The sequence below is a fragment of the Sapajus apella genome, unplaced genomic scaffold (assembly GCF_009761245.1).
Source record: "Sapajus apella isolate SASKATOON/1434 unplaced genomic scaffold, GSC_monkey_1.0 scaffold22, whole genome shotgun sequence".
Taxonomy (NCBI): domain Eukaryota; kingdom Metazoa; phylum Chordata; class Mammalia; order Primates; family Cebidae; genus Sapajus; species Sapajus apella.
Window position 1 is genome coordinate 22,096,536 of NW_022436962.1, and position 17,843 is coordinate 22,114,378.

The 17,843-nt window shown below is 40.1% G+C and overlaps 1 long non-coding RNA gene across 1 annotated transcript; it reads right to left on the reverse strand.

Moving 5' to 3' along the window:
- Positions 1–8,609: 8,609 nt before the first annotated feature.
- LOC116558951 lies at positions 8,610–16,929 on the reverse strand. Its single transcript, XR_004272247.1, has 3 exons — positions 16,846–16,929; positions 16,173–16,259; positions 8,610–8,835 (listed from the first exon to the last, which is right to left on the reverse strand). It is a non-coding gene; the product is annotated as an uncharacterized LOC116558951 (long non-coding RNA).
- Between the last annotated feature and the right edge of the window lie 914 nt (positions 16,930–17,843).

Here is a 17,843-nt window from a genome sequence, read left to right on the forward strand (position 1 = left end):
CCCGGGCAATCCCTAAACATAAACTCCCAAATTAGTTTTTCTTGCAACTTTGGCCCTTAGGCAGGTACCAACTATAAAACGCAATGACCATGATGGGTGTGCCTGGGAACATGCTTTCAAAGATTTCCAGGCCTTCATCTTGCCATGACTCTTGGAAGACTTTTGGCTCCTCTGTGAAAGCCATAAAACCATAAAGCAGATCTGAGAAAAACCCACAGCTGCATACATCTGATGACAGTCAAACTGATTTTCCAAAGATAGGGAGCTCAGCAAAACCCAAACTCCATGATGTCAACAATGCTGGACCTTTACTACCCCAAGCAGTGGGTATTCGGTGGAAGATTTAATCCATGTGTTCCTGATCTACTTACGGTTATCTCATCAAAATGCCATTTACATAAGTGTTTCCAAAGTTTCATGAGCTTTTATTTCTCAGTCTCTCACATGGATTGTAGGGAAACATGACTCCCAAAGTCTAATTTATTTTCAGAACCAAAAGTTTGTAAATATTAAGTAGCTACTTTAAGTAACACAACAGTCTTTATTTTCAGCAACAGCGTATCTCATCATTAAAAGTGTTGTAGAAAGTGGCCTTTCATCACCCACCAGAATTAATGAGACTGGTTCTTTGCCAGTCCTCTTACTTCCTGTATTTTTTTCAATGCAATATACAAAACCCAGCCCCTGACCTTAAGGAGCTTACAATTTAATAAATACATTGGATATGGGCACAAATAACTACACTATGTGGCACACAGGATGTGACAGTAGTTTATGATCCTGTAGTGGCTCCATCTTATATTGAATTAGAATTTAACAGCTTAATATTCAAACAATCATCATTCCCCTTCCACACACAAGTAATTTTCTTCATACGAATCTTTCAAACAGCATGTGCCTTTTTTCTTTCTCTCCACCTGGCATGTTCTTCCTTTTCTCTTGGCAGTACATTTTCATTTATCTTCCAAAACTCTGCCCATACTTTTATCATATCCTTCCTTCTCATGCATGGATTCTTAGCTAGGTACAGACTAGTGTGGCAGAGTGACTGTCTAAAAATTGTCTGTGCATCTGTGTGTGTGTGTGTGTTTCTATATTCAGAAATCTGGCCTTATCTAGACCAGATTTGCTGAGAATTGTGCCTACCTTACCTTTGTGAGAATGTAAGTATTTCTTGTGTTGCTAAGTGGGACATTTTCAGATTGTCCATCAAACTTTTCGTTTTGTGTCACCAAAATATTTGGTAAGAGAATTAAGCAAAACAGGCTTTTCAGAGCTGGAATGACCTAAAGAAGGAGAGAGTAGCAAACTTGAGGAGGAATAGGAGACAGTATGTAGCCAGCTTGTACTTCAGATCTCACCCACTAATTACAGCATGTGAGAGAATATATGAGTCATCTCTGTACTTGGGCATCAAGATTGCATATACCTATTCTTGGACCATCACATCATGATATCACCCAATAATAGTTGGGGTGAGAATTCCAGCAGGGCACAGTGGCTCATGCCTGTAGTCCCAGCCCTTTAGGAGTCTGAGGGAGGAGGATTCCTAGAGGCTAGGAGTTCAAGACCAGCTTGGGCAATTAAGTAAGACCCTGTCTCTACAAAAAAATTTAAAAATTAACCAGGCATGGTGGCACACACCTGTGGTTCCAGCCACTTGGGAAGCTGAGGCGGGAGGATTGTTTGAATCCAGGAGGTCGAAGATGTGATGAGCTATGATGGCACTACTACAGTCCAGCCTAGGTGGCAGAGTGAGACCCTGTCTCAAAAAAAAAAAAAAAAAAAAAAAAAAAAATTCCCATCCCTATTTTCCGGTTGCCGTGGGTGTCATTTTGTATCCCAAGCTGAAGCCAATTTAATCTGAATTCATTAGACCATTCAATAAATATATAATGAGTGATGTTGTGAGTTAAAACTGTAACATAATTTAATGGAAAATTCAGTTGTACATGAAGTGTGATCCCTGCCCTCAAGAAGCGCACAGGTATCTTGCACTTCAAAGCACAGATCCTTAGAAATAGAAAGAACCCCCAAAGTCCAAGTGTCTCATTATTTGAATGAGATAACTGAGATCTAGAGAGTTCATGTGAGTATCTTTAGTCAATGCTCTTGTCTAGCTCAGGCACAGCGGCTCACACCTGTATTCCCAGCACTTTGGGCGGCCAAGGCAAGCAGACGGCTTGAGCCCAGGAGCATGAGACTAGCCTAGGCAAACCTGTCTTTACCAAAAATTAGCTGGATATGATGCTGCGTGCCTGTAGTCTTAGCTACTCCAGAGGCTAGGGTGGGAGGATCACCTTAGCCCAGGATGTCAAGGCTATAGAGAGCAGTGAAGATGCACTCCAAACTGGGTGATAGACCAGATCCTAGCAAAAAAAAAAAGCTTTTGTTTTCTTGGCTAGAATCCAGGTGCTCCCGATTCAATTCTATGTTTTTTTCCATTATGTGATACTTTGAGGGCTTACATTATTTTGTAGTTATTTTTCTTTTTCCCTTCCTAGCTAAACTATAAGTCTCTTAAAGGCAGGCAGTAATGTCTGATATTTCTTTCACATTCAGCCCACCCAAGTATGTTACACATAATTAGACAGATTTAAGTATTCAGTAAATGTTTGTGCGATGAACAAGCAAGTAAATTAATGAATGAATAGGTAGCACTAACACAATCACTAAAGGGGAGGGAAAGTCTTGAAAACCCACATTCTTTCCTATTTCATGTCTTTGTGATGATTGCCCTTTGGTTTGTGGCTTAGCAGCAGTCAGTGTGAAAAACACTTAGAGGCTTAGTTGACTCAATACAACTCAAAATGCTAATGTAAACTTAGGTCTCCTTAAAGGAGGTATACTTGTCCGAACTAGGGATATCATAGGTCCACTCTGAACACTTCTAATGGTCTATATCTAGGTGTAGTTTTTAAATTTAATTTAATTTTTATTAATTTTTGGTAAAGATGGGGTCTCAAACTCTTGGCATCAAATGATCCTCCTGCCTTGACCTCCCAAAGTGCAGGGATTACAGGCATGAGTCACCGTACCCAGAACCTAGGTAGAGTTTTTAAGGGGGCTTCTGACAACAATCAATATTATACAGTTGTCTTTATCTAAACATGCCTTATTTAAATTTTGTATACTTCGCCTAATAAAATGCTTTTCGCAAAAAGGAACTGGCACTATAATGTGCCTGAAGGAGAAAGACTACAATGGGGAGCGGTTCAAATCTACACAGTAGGAAGGACGGTTAAGAAACCAGCTGGGGGTGTGGGAAAAGGCTTTGAAAATCCAAAGAACTATCACGTGGGAAAGGGGTTGGCTGTTGTCAGAAGACAAGACTAACAACGAATGCTTGTGAATGCTACCCAGACACCGATTTGGCTGAACACAGTACATTTTTTGCAATTAGAATTATTTGAAAACAAAACTGGCTGTCTGCTGAGGTGGAGCATGTCCTGCTGCTGACAATGTCAAAGCAGGGTTGGGATGAGCCCTTGTTGAGAGGGTCTGCTGTGCCAGCTCTTCTTTCTAGGGTCTTCAGACCTTGGGCTCTGAAGAAGGTGATGGTGTGGCTCTGTCAACTGACACATGGCACGGGACCTGTCCTGTGTAGCTTATTTCTGCTTCTGCCGTGGCCCTTACCTTTATTACCAGTTTCTAAGCAATCCATAACTGTCCATGGAAACTAAACTTCAGGAGATTATGGAAGTATTTCTCCTTTCTTGTTTGTTCCGGAAAATTACTCTCACTAAACAGTGTGTGTTATATGCATCCTCTGCTACCCTAACCCAACCTAATGTTGCTTAAAGGCAATGAAACAACATCTTACAGTGCCCAATATGGTCAAATCTTTGTTCAAGCACTTGCCAAGTGGGGGGATTTTTCTAACCTCTCTACTCTCCTTTTCCCAAACTATACAATAGGTCCAATGATATTATCGATCTTAGCAATATGATTAAGGATTAAATGGCGTAACGCATGTAGAATGTTTAACTGCAGTGCCTGAAATACAGTAGATGCTCATTGATAGCAACTATATTTCATTGTTAATAAAAGAGACAAATTTCTTTCAGCTGCTTTGATTTAAGAAGACAATACCATTTCCAGACATCTCTTTCCTGGGGCTAACTATATTAGTATTCTGCCCCATGGGAAGGAAGAAACTTCATGGGCAATAAATAGTCAATTTAGAAGCAGGAGGAATATGAGGTAAGCTAAAATGTTACCCCCTGCTGGCTTTTTGAAATGCAGATTCATCAATCTCTTTGATGTCCCTAGCCACTTCCAGTGAACATCTTTCAGCATATTATTTGCTTTCTTAACCACATCACTTTTCACTGAGTTCAACATTCCTGGAGGATTCAAAGGATCTTGGTACATTCCTCCAAAATGAATTCAGAAGGTAAGTAGAAAGAAAGGGGAAAATATCTTTGAATAGGATCCAGGTTCAGACTGGGGGTGGAAGGAGGTCGTGGGGAGGGGAGGGGGTGGAACTTTGTGACTCAAAGGTTAACAGGGAGTTCAGCTTCAGGATTTCCGTGTGCCAGTCTACTCTGTCAGTGCCCTGAGGACGAACTGCAACCAAGCAACCCACCCAACTCCTTTGTCTAAATAAGTGGACACGATGGCATCCAGCTTCCTGAAGGGGAAATGGAGGGACCACACAGGGAACCAGAGGGTCTCCTTGGGAAAGCGGGAATTAAAGTGCTCATCACTTTCAGGCTTCCCTTAATCTCCTTTGCTGTTTTAGGGAGTCCACATTCATAGTGGAATATTTTCCCTTTTAAAGGTAAGCACTTCTAATAATGCATTTTCAAGTTTATAATCAAATCCCAGTGAGCAGGCTCACTGTGCCCTGGCCACTTCAGCCCACTGCATCTTGGGCTGCACTTTCACTACTTGCTCCAGTAAGAGAGAACACTCATACATACAACGGGTTCCGTGAAGGGGCGGCAAGGAACAGTAGACACCTAGGATTCACGGTCAGCGGGTTTCCCATGCTCAGGAAAGCTGCCCAGGGCAGGTGGAGTCTCGTCTGTGTGTGCCTCACTTGCACCACAGATGAAGGACCCTAGAAAGCAACCCTCTCTGGGTTTTCTACTCCAGGGATGACATGGCCTGCTGGATTAATGTGCTGAAGGACATCCTGTTTCTAGCGGGGACTGAAACAGAGCCTAGGCCTTATCTCAGGATGTTGCGTTCCCAGCACATTCTAGTTATTCTTAAGATCTACAAGTGAGAAAGGGGGAGAACTGGGTTGGTCCAAGGCCATCTGGAGATGCAAAATATCACTCACCAGGGCTCCTCTTAATACCTTTCTCTAATCCTGGGCTGGCAACAGTGAAGTTTACTTCTTTGTTCAAGAGTCTGTCTTCTTACCAAACTGCACACTTCTTAAGGACAGAAGCTGACTTTTTTATTTTTGTATCCCAAGCAGGGCAGAAATGGACATCAGATATTACACGCTGGCATCCTTAACTACATTAAATCTTTCTTTCAGAAAACCATACTGTATGCTAGAGGGCAGAAAGCTAACAACATTAAGCACTGTTACATAGACTCCCTGAGAGTCAAGCTGCATCTTGAATCAACTTCTCCAAATAGACTCACCCACGTGAGAGCTGAAAAACACAGTATCACGAGGCAGGGCCATGCTCCTGCTGACAAACAAGCACAGTCATGAACACACTTGGCTGTTCTGCAGCAGCTGGAGTCTCAGTTTCCAGGGTCTAGCTACACGGGCGTCAGCCTAGAGCCTGGGCTTCCAGCCCTTCTATTTTGTAAGCACCTAATTACTCCTATTAAGTAGCTTTCTGATGAAATTAGTTCAACTGGTTTTTGTTATCTGCAGCTGAACTCTAATTTGGTGCTCATCAAATGTTTGTCGAATGAATGCACTGGGTAAACATTGGTTCCACCCACAAAGTCCACCTTAAATCACTTACTCACACCTGGGCTCCTGAAACTACCTGTTGATTCTCAAAGGGGATGATTCATTAACAAGAAAAGTTGCCCAGAAATGCCTCCAGTAGAATTCTACGATGCAGTAAAAAGGAAAAAAAAAATCACTGTAAAATACCACTTGGAAAAAGAGGTGGCTTTTTTTCTTACATTTTATCATTATCTAGAAAACTCATGAAGTGGCTTATTTTTGTCACTTAGTTCCAGTTAAAATCGAGTATTTCTGTGTTTTCTAAATGACCACAAAACTATAGGTAAGAAAAGATTGTTAAAGGTTTACAGTCTGAAATAAATGGTTTGTGTGAAGTTGGGGAACTAGCAGAATTATTAGAGTGAACAATTCTTTCAATCTTCAGATTTGGGTCAAAGACTTGACCTTTGAGAACATACATTTAAATGCTATTTATTCCTGTGAATCCCATAAAAGGTCTAGAGCTTCACTGGATGAATTTAAGGCTTAGTGAGTAAGTATCAAGCTGAGCACTCTGGGGCAAGGCCTGACTCCTAACATTGAAATGAGCAAGGAAGCAAAGAGCTCTCCTCTGAATTTCTTACATGCAAGAACAGCAGTTGGACTCCCCAAGCTAATGCATTTCCGTGAAATTATTGTCTTCTTACTGAAGCTTCCTGGCCTAAGACTTATGCCTCTCTACCTGAAAAATGCCTTCTCTTCCAGCAATGCTGTGATTTTTCAGTTCCTAAGGCTGAATGATCAGCACTACTCCAGTTTAGTTAAGGATTAACTTGGCTAGCTCAAGTGTTTCTATAATGGATCCATGTGTTGACTGACAAGAAGAGGTGCCACCTAAAAGAAGATTGGAAGAGTGCTGGCTTGCCTTACAGGAGAAGGAAAGATTAGTCAGCCCTTTTTGCAATCATGAAATAATCAGCTGTGTTCTTAGGAGACTTCACTCTGTTGCAACGGAACGTGATGCTGTACTGGAAAAAATTATAAAGTAGAGTCCTGGGCCTGGTGTCCAGCTTGTCTGGACCCCATGTCCCCTCAGGATGGGAGAAAGCATTTATTCCTTCTTTCACTGTTTGCTACAACAGATGCCAATGAGCATGTACATGCACCACGCTCTGCGTGGTAGGCACTGGATATTCCTGGGTGAACAGAACGTGCATAGTCATTGATGTCATGGAGATCACAATCAAGTAGGGTGGAGCAGACAATAAACAAAATAAACACACAGATGAAACTGCAAATCCTGCAAGGTCTTACTTGATGCCTGAAATAAATACTCCCACTAAAAATCTCTTAGACAGTAAGGAGATTTTTAGTGGGAATATTTATCTAATACTAAGACATGCAGTGGTTCCAGGTCCAGCAACTCAGTGATGTCACTAAGGACCCAGAACTTTCCATCTTTTTACGTTCCATCTTCAGCATGCTGAAACTTTCTAATTCAGTGGTTTTTTGAGATATTTTTCTAAAGACAGTTTCTTCTCTACAAGAAAATTAACAGCAGCTGATAGATAAAATTCACCATTAAGTTATTTACAGAAAATTGTTATCAGCCTGCACTTAACTTGCATCTCTTTGATGGGCTTAGTGTACATGTTATCTTCTTAATGTTAGTTACAGTGAAGGATCAGTGACACTTCCCACATTCAAAGCATTTGCGACATCTGTTCTCATACAACTTGCTCAAATAATGCTGTCTACACAGTCTGCACCAGAATGCAATCTCGTGAAGAGAACTAGCCCCAGCCCTTGTCTCCGCTCCTTTTCATTCTGCCCCTAACGCCATCTCCTATTACAAGATGCCTCACACACAGACACAGGAACATGCTAGGCCATATACCCACACTCCAGTCACAGACTATACAAGATCAGCTGTAGTCACTGGTGTGCTTTGGGGTGCTCATACCAGTGTGCTGTCTGCTCTTCAAAGAAGACACCTGGGGAAGAGACCCTCATAGGCCCTGGAAGTAGGCTTGGACCTCTTGGACATAAAAGTCTAGGGTTCTAGCTGCCTAGAGGAAGAGCCACTTTATGTCTTTAGTGAACTCTTGTATTTGTGGCCCTCCTTTTCCATAAAATATATCACAAGTTACATCTTACAACTGTGTTGGTAAAGAAATGAATATATTGATATGATGTCAGATATGTTTTCAACTTAAAAGTTCCTGCTTTCCTTCTGATTGTAAAAGAAACTTGAATGTTTTTATGGCCCCTAACAGTAACATGGACCCTTGGCAGTGTACCTATTGAATCTGCCTGTCTGGAGCTTAGTCTTGAAGGGGGAAGGAGAATGTGCTCTAATGTGGCCTAGAGATTCACTGCCTCATGAGAAGAGGCATAGCCAGAGCAGAGCCAGAATTCTGGACCCTTAAATCGCAGGGCTCAGATTTGGGGTCCCTCCTCCACAAGGCTAAGGGTGTTACCATTTCATCATAAACCCTGTGCACTCAAGTGGGCAGTGAATTTTATTATTATGAAGAATATTTAATTAATACTTGTTCTGATTTGTATTACTAAAGATCCCATTCTGGTGGCTCTTCCTCCGTAAGAGAACAGCTGGCCTTGAAAAGTGAAACAACTTCTAGGCAGTCAAAACAACAGCTTGCAACTTCTAAATAACGGCTTTTCCAGGTTCTTTGCTTCAGTGTTTAAAAAAAATAAATAAATAAAGCTCAGGGTTTAGTTTGAGATTGAGAACTCTGTTGCACTATTTTTTCCTGATTTATTAGACAACACAGAACTACCCAGGAAGGCCAGGAGAAAACTTTGGGCACATGTGGAGTTCTATGAACCACCTCTCCTACCTCTAGTGTATACAGGTTGGACTAGGTATTTAGTGTCATCTTCTGAAGTAGCTGTAGTTTGCTTCTCCTCCTCCCATTCAAATGCTTTAAGCTGCTCAGTACTTCTCTCTGGAAAAGATTGGGAGTGTGACTCCATCAGTTAGCAGAAGTCGGAGTGCCACAGGGCTGGGAGAGCTCAGAGCGGGAGCAGGAATGCCACCATTAGCCTGTGGGACTCTCCCGTTTTCACACCATCTTTCCACATTCTACCCATTGTCGCACCTAAAAAGCATTAATAACTACGACATCTTGTTTTCCTTCTCTGCTCCCACCCCACTCCATCCCTCCTAAATGGCTTTCAATCTTCCACCTCTTCTTCATCTCAAAGCCTGTATCCCAGCTAAGGACCTTACCATCTCTTACCTGAACTCTTGCAATCGACCCATTCCTGGTTTATCTGACTCTGATCCTTCCTCTCCCTCCCTACATTTCCATATTAAATGGCAATAGGAGGGATCTTACATAGATATTTTTATCTGTGCTGCCAGGTACCTTTCCCAAACTGGAGTTTCAGGAAACCTTTCAGTAGATATTAAATATATATTTTCTCTTGCCCCCATTGGTACAATCTTTCATTCTATTGTTTTTAGGTAGTGCAATAATTAAGTCTCTTCCCTCCCTCTGTCCAAAGACACTCTCTGTCTCATTTATTATATCTTATTTCATTTCATTTCATTTTTTGAGAAGGAGTCTCACTCTGTCACCCAGGCTGGAGTGCGGTGGCATGATTTCAGCTTACTGCAACCTCCACCTCCCGGGTTCAAGTGATTCTCCTACCTCAGCCTCCCGAATAGCTGGGATTACAGGTACCCACCATCATGCCTGGCTAATTTTTGTATTTTTAGTAAAGACAGGGTTTCACCATGTTGCCCAGGCTGGTCTCAAACTCCTGACCTCAAGTGATCCATCCACCTTGGCCTCCCAGAGTGCTGGGATTACAGGTGCGAACCACCACACCCAGCCCACTCTGTCTCTTTTAATTTCAGTGAGGAAAAAAAGACCCCTCTTATAGCAAGAGGCATAGGCCCATCAAAGAATTTAATTACCCTTTACTTCCTATGAAATACAATCACAAAGCTATTTAGATATCATCAGCACTATGTTCAGCCCTCATCTGGAAATTTGAGACTTTGGTGGTAACATCACTAGAGTAGACACCCAGAGGGAGCCCATACCTACAGTTAGGTGTCTGTTGGGAATTCCCAGGCTGTCATTCAAGCTAACAGAAGGGACTCTTTTCATTATATTTCTTAAGGCAGGGTTTTGGGAAAGGGATGAGATCCATGACTTTTGTCCAACAGAAAGATCTATAAGATATTTTGTATTTAGTTCCTCCTGCAAAGTACCTGCTCATGATTTATTCCTCTTATTGAACATGCAAGTAACTAACAAGAAGGACTAAGAGAAGTCTATTACTCTCCATTGTTCTGTAGTAAGCATGAAAACTAGTCACATAGTGTTGCAACGTTATCATCAGCACCTATTTGGAAAGTTTCTTGGGGATTCCCACGCAACAATTATAAACACATTTCTGACTTTGCATTTAAATGTTCTATTTGCAAAGAGATAAATTAGAGGGTGAAATTGTTCACGCTACAGAAAGAGGCTTCACAATAGCAAAAGATCACAAGGATCCTTACTCAAGTCTTCTTTCCAGGTCACTAAATAATTCAGAGGAGAAAAATCTAAAATGGGAAGTGTTTTAAGCCACTGTTGATTACATATCTACCCATCAAAAATGAAATTGTAATGACAAAGGACATTAGTATGTCAATGGTTATAGTTTAGTTTACCTTTTACAATTTTTATTCCTTTAGACAGAAAGCTAAGCACTTGATAACCCTGTTAAATTTTTTTCATGCTCTCCCTTGCCTACCCAATATATAAGGAAGACATTTCATCCTGCATGTTCCTTTGACTTTTTTCTCTTTGCTCTCAGACCCACTCAAATGCTATTTTACCTTCAAACTCATTTCAGAACTATTTTCTTGTCTTGCCTTGCTCTACACTCCACTCCCACCTATACCTAGTCCATCCTGCACACCCACCTGACCAACTCATACTCCTGCAAGACTCAGATTGGGCCTCAGATGCTCCATGGGTACTTTTCTGACTTCCTTTGGACTTACTGAGGTACCCTCTTGCACACTTCCTTTGTGCCTTCCATATACCTCTATTAGAGTACAGACAACATGGAACTCTTGGTAACCTCCCCAACAGATTACAAGTTTTTTGAGGGCCAGAGTTGCTTTCCTCGCTTCATAACCAGTGTGCAGGTGTTCAACACCTCCTCATGAATCCCTCCAGTTCAAATCCTGCCTCCTCCATGACATGTTATCCAATCTCAGTAGCCCAGAATACTCCCTTACATTCCTACTCTCTAAAACAAATTAAACTGCCATAGCACTTGTTTATATTTTGCTTTGTGAACAGCTCTTTTCAAGGAAATGTGCAACACACAGTCCTTATCTTTTAACCACAATGTTAGACATATCAAAATAGTTAGAATGGTATGGACACTCCTAGGATTGGACCCCACTAAACAGTGGCTATTTCATCAAGGCTTGTTCATCCTAATGGAATTAGTGTGAAAAAAGAAATAGCAGGATCTGGTATTGTGGATATATACTGTTTGCACAGCATCCTTGCTGTTGGGAGAAGGATTTCTATTATAACTTATGGCCTTGTGGCTTTTGTGGAATCATCAAATATTTTTCATGATTATATAACAATATTAAGTTTGAAAAAAGCAATTCCTAAAGGACAAAAGCAAACTAAAACAAGTAAACCCAACTAGACATTGCGCTGTGGCATAACCATACACAGAGAAACTATTCTAGTTGTCTTAAGAAGACAAAACTGACCATATATATATATATACACTTAGTGGGATTTGATTTTCCCTAATGATACTAAAAAATTCAAACTCTCTCTTTCTTTTCAGTAATCATATTATTGGTAGTGCTATTGGTATTGTTATTCTAAGGTTCATCTATTGGGAATTCTGTATTTTCAGCCTACAAAAAGAAAAAAAACATATGTAACATAAATTAGATTAAGCAAAAATTCTAGTCTTAAATTTGCTGACATCAGGTCTGGGAAGGGAATGTACAATATACAAATGAGCCTGGATCTTCGTGTACCACAGAGAACAGATACCACCAAAGACCACTGAAAGTGTGTAAAAAGGACTGAGGAGCCATCTGAAGAAGCCTCTTAATGGCCACAGATGAGTCAATTTAAATATCAGTAAAGATAATGGCAACAGATTGAAAGGCATCGAATATATTTAAATTTCTTAGTTAATAATGACTATAGAAATAAAAACAATTGGCCACTTTTGACCAGCGAGTTATTTAACTATTTTGAAAACTAGCAAATAAAAAAATGATTAAGCATTTATTCTGACTTTTCCATATGACCAACACTTCAAGTCCACCAAGTAATGTAGAAGAATTTTCTCTTTGTGGAAGGATTCCAGGTTACAAAGTTAACCACCATGGCATGTGTATACTTATGTAACAAACTTGCAACTCTGCATATGTATCCCAGAACTTAAAGTATAATAATAAAAAAGTAAAATAAAGAGTATGATAGAATTATAATATCATCTTTTTGCTACTCCTAATGATATAGTGTATTAAATAATAAGCATCGATCACTGCTGACTTCACAAAAAGGGAGACAACCAGACATTTTATATGCCCTAATCAAGGCTCATAGCATCATTTATGAAGTTGACTTGCCAAATGAATCAAAACTGAATGTGACTGAGCCTCTAGATCCAACTAATAATTTGCAGAAAACACATGGGACAGAAAAGCAGGATACATGACACCACAAGGATCCAATTAGCAAATCCTGACAGTGGGAATGTCTACAGGGAAACAATGTGTTTAACAAACAAAAGAGTGGCTGGGCGTGGTGGCTCGTGCCTGTAATCCCAGCACTTTGGGAGGCCAAGGCGGGTGGTTATAAGGTCAAGAGTTCAAGATCAGCCTGACCAACGTGGTGAAACCCCATCTTTACGACAAAGCATTTTTGAAAAAGATACTGAACAGCTAATAGAGTATTAGAAGTGCTAGAAAACAAAAGCATAAGATCCAACTTCTAGGAATAATGCAAAATTAAGTCTCCGAAACACTTTCATAAGGAAAACCCTGCAGCCACCAGTAGCATCATTGGACTTATCTGCTTTTACAGCAGAGAGAGAGACAGACAGACAAACAAAGAGCCACTGCCAGAGAGCACAAGCATACTCTCCACTCATTCCCTCTCAGACACTTTTGAGGAAAAATCTGGAGCAGATGCCTGTGGTTATCAAAGCCTTTGCCATAGCTTCAAGGGAGTCTGGGAAAGAGGAGAAAGTGAGCATCTAGTATTTTCTGTTCCAATTACAAGAGGTTTCCTGTCCCATCCCCACTGCAAAGAATCAAAATGAGAGCAATTCCAAAATTACAGAAAAGAATTCAGACATCAAAAAGCCAAACTGAATGAACAATATTTACCTCCCTGGGCAAGTAGCAATCTCCCTGAGTTTTAGTTTCCTCATCTGGCAAATGATTAAACAACACCATTCTCCCAAGACTGCTTTGAGGAGTGAAAGCAATAAGGTGTCTATTAAACAGCACAGAAGATCACCCAGCAAACTTTCCTTCCACCCTCTCTCTGCTTTTTCCCCGCTCCCCTTCCTTTCTTTCGTTTAACTTCCTAACTCATTTAAGTTCCTACCTCCTTTGTGTTTTCAGAATAATATTCTATTTACTTAAGGGACACAAAGTAAATAAATGTTTTTGAAACTGAATGGGATTGAATTGGATCCAGATTTTCATAGGAAAAAAAGTTTCCTTTCGCCTTAGTCCTTACACACCTGGTTTTGCAGGAAAAGAAATTAGCATTTGGAAACACACAGCCACAGGTGAGATACTAGTGCATTCCCACGTCTCAAATCCTCAATCTTTGGTCAGTATGATGGGAAGTTTCATTGTCCAATAAAGCAAGGGACAGATGCTTTGTTTCATTCAAGTAAGTATTTCTTCTAACAGAAACCCACCCCAGGATGAAACAGCCCTGCATCTCCAGCAGCCTCTGGAGAGTCAGGTGGCCCTTCAGCCTTTGAATGGCATGGACTGAATTGACTCAACCACGGTTAGCTGACTTTTATTTCTTTTCTTCCTTCCTGCTCATTCAATATCATCAACCAGAGAGAAGGAGCTCTGTGTCATAAAGGCGACCACAGCTGAGCAGATCTCTCCCTATGCCAGTCCACGTGGTAATTTTGGAAGGGCCCTGGGATATATGACTTTAGGACTATAGGAAAGTTTTGTGATTAATGGTGGTTTTTATCTTCAGACTTCAAACATTGACTCATGCAGGGAATGAGCAATCTATAGGTCAGATATCCTACATCCCAGTCATTTTCTTTCTTCAGTCAAGAATTTAGAGAACTAAACACCAACCAGCTGTAAAAGACATCTATCCTGTCTGCAGAAAAGCCTATTTAATGGGCCCCTGAGGGGAATTGTTTAAAATAATGCTATGCAATTTCTCCAAGAGTTTCTGCTGGAAAAAAAAAATAGAACAAATGGAAAATTTAATGCCTAAGTGATCGATACTTTATTCATGAAGCAAGGTTATTCTCTTGCCTTTTTCTCTTGTTGATGAGGTACTTTGTAGGCACTTTAAGTGAAAAATACCTACCTTTTATTCAGCAATTTATCAGATATTTATTGTGGGTTTTCTTATAAGATACTCTGCAGGCCTACGAGGTTGTAAGGGTAGAAATAAATGGTGCCCAGCACTGAAAGATTTTAATAATGTTAGCAATGCCAATCACAACCCCTAATGCATCCACTACGATTTACTTTTTACAGTGCTTTCGTATGTTCTAAGTCATTTTCATAATCTTATAATTTATTACAATGAGAAAACTTTTTCAAGATCATTTTACTAATATATTTTATTTCACCTCATCTTCCAGTTGATAATGTAAGATGCTTAACCCATCATGTGCCCAGAAGTACACTAAGTCCTTTGACGATAGGTTCTTGGAAACTGGGACTTCAAATGAAATGACATATAACAAAAACAGCTTTACCATAGGCTAATTGATCTAAACAAGAGTTAAGTTGCTACAGCATATTTCTGGTCACAAAAAAAAAAAAATCACCAAACTTCTAAATAAAGATCCAAACACTTTTAATATTGAAATAAATATCAAAATAACTTTGAAATGAATATGAGTTACACATACATTTAAGAAAGTTAACAAAAACAAGTAAGATAATCATCTACCCACTTATTCAAGTTCAGGAGCTCACGTGGCCAGAGCCAATTCTGGTAGCTCAGGGTACCAGGCTGGAATCAGCCCCAGACAGGCCACCTTTCCCATTGCAGGGCACACTCATACACACCGACACTCACTCACACTGGGACCAGTGAGACACACTGATTCATCAAACGGACACAGCTTTGGGTTTTGGGAGGAAACCAGACATGGAGAGGACTTGCAAAGTCCATATACACAATGACTTCAGCTAGGAATTCATTTTGTTTCTCATCAACATTATAAGGAAATGACATTGAACTTACATGACATTATTCAAGAACCTGCTGTGTAAGCTCAGGAAATAGTAGAACCCCTCCTCCCCACCCAGATACCTTGTTCCATTAGGTATAATGAATTTAAAACTGCATTTGCATGTTCACATCAAGCATTTGTCACATAGCTGCTTTCTATTTTGTGTAGCCATGAGGATTTCATAACTTAATAATCTAAACAACAACTGCCTATTTTATGTTGACCTTGCTTCCTCTTTCCTTTGTGTACACAGGTAGAAAGGACTTGGACTACATATTTGGTTTGAAGTTTGAAAATCTGAATCTTTCCCCAACCATCAAAAATATTTACCTCCCTCCCTTGTCGCACAATCATCTAAGCAGCCTTCTTGAATTGACTCCCACACCTGTTCATCATAGAAGGAATAAAATAAAAGCAAATGCCGTATAAAATCCCTTCTTCAACTGGGTCTTCTGTTTTGAAATACTGAAACAGTTCCTGTTCTATTATCTCACCAGCTGTGGCCTTTTATCTCCTAAAGGGAATAATTGACGTCTTACCAGTCAAAGTCACTGTGCTTATGGAGGCCATAAATATCTTCTCTAAATCCTACATGATAAATTTCCCTCTGATTGGTAAAGCAGATACTGTAACGTGCAAGTGGGAAGCGGGAGAGGCTTTGATGATGCTAAACTAAGCCCCTGGAGATATCCCAGCCCTTCCTCCAGAATTTTACTTTCCAACAACTGGAGTCACAAACACGGTAGAAAATGTTCTCTGGATTATCCACTCCTATTAATTTTTTTAAAACTGGTTTTCAATGATGGGCAACCTAAAATGTACTTACACAGAACACAAAACAGCTGAATTTGTTAAAGGTCCAAATGGGAACGTGCTTCTTGTACAAATCACAATATGCTTTCTAGACCACAACCTGAAAAGGAAAGAAATAAAATCCTGTGAATAAAAAATAAAACAAGGTATTTTTCAGTTTTGTACATGCATTTGAAATGATTTTATCTCTGACTCATGTTCTACTTTATTTTTGATTCTTGGGAAGACCTATCCCTATACTGTAATTTTTTGTTTTAATAACAAATTTCCATTTGTAACTATTAGTTGGTCTTTCCACAAAATTGGTTTGCTGGAAAGGACTGAGAAGAGAAACAACATTCCTGGATCAGATGGAACTGGTGAGTGTGGAAGTCCTTGAACTTGACCAAGCATTGTCAGTTCTCATAGTCTGACCGAAAAAAAAGAAAAAAAAAAATAGATTTTTCTGTGTGTTTTTCTTGGTGCTCCTAATGTAAGTTTTTTCAAATGGGAAAAAATACATAAGTAGACTGTAATTGTAAGAGAAAAAAGGTAAAACTATTTTGGTGTTTTGTATTACTTGGAACTTTATTTATTGTAGGATATAGATTTAAGATAGTTTTTTGTTTTGTTTTGTTTCATTTTTATAAGCAAGAGATAGTCTTTATAATCTGTGGAATTGGGGTATAATATAAATAACAACAAACCCAAAAAATGGGCAAAGAGACATCCACCTTGACGCTCAATCCTTTTCATGCCAACCCCACAGACAGCCAAGAAGCACTTTGACAATGGGAAGAAAGGAACTAAAGCTAGAAGATAAATGTAGCCGCTTTGGGGCTGCTACAGCAAAGAAGTTAAAAGTGTCTGCCTATTTACCTTGGGATCTGAATGATCCATTTCTGTAAGTGGCCTAATCCCCATCACCAATTTCACCCATGCCCCCAAAACACACATTCCCTGGCGACCCCACCTTAAACAGAATAAGACAGACAGGTTACTGTATATTTCACTAAGCATTCGAATTTATTGAAGTCTGCACTTTGCTCAGATAAAGGGTTTGTGGTCTTGTTCACTGCTCCTAGCTGGGAGATGGAGTGTGTTGCTCAGTTAATATAGTATGTCCTCTGTATATTCTCCTGTAACAACTGGACACTGTTTTCCTTGGCCAGAGGGGCTGAGTTGTATTCATTGGCTCAAGGGCTCTCAGGTGCTGAGTGGAATATTTCATGTTTATTGCCTCTTAATGGACTACTACTGAGGACTGAGGGACACAAAGTATAAGCCATTCATGCTCAGTCAAGCCTCCTTGGAGGATGCGGAATTCCCCCTGTGATCGCTGCCACCCTGCTGATTCAACCATCACTCAGACTGCCATCAGAGGTTACTGGCTTTAGGCTGTAAGTTACAGGAAACCTTTCAGCCTCTACTTGGTTATTTATAGAGGAGTTTATAGGATTCTTCCACAACTTGAGGGAGGAAAATCAAACAAATGTCACCTCCTATTATCGTGGCAACTAAGTTCCACTCTGAAAATAGAAGCTGGAACTTTAACCTGTTAACTAGTAAACTAATCCACTGGTATATTTATGTTTTAGCAATACTTTTTACATTAAAAAAAATATTTCAAATCTTTACCCCTCTCGGGAATTTTCCCTCATTAGGCTCACTCTTATTTGCACTATTTGACACCTCTGCATTGGGC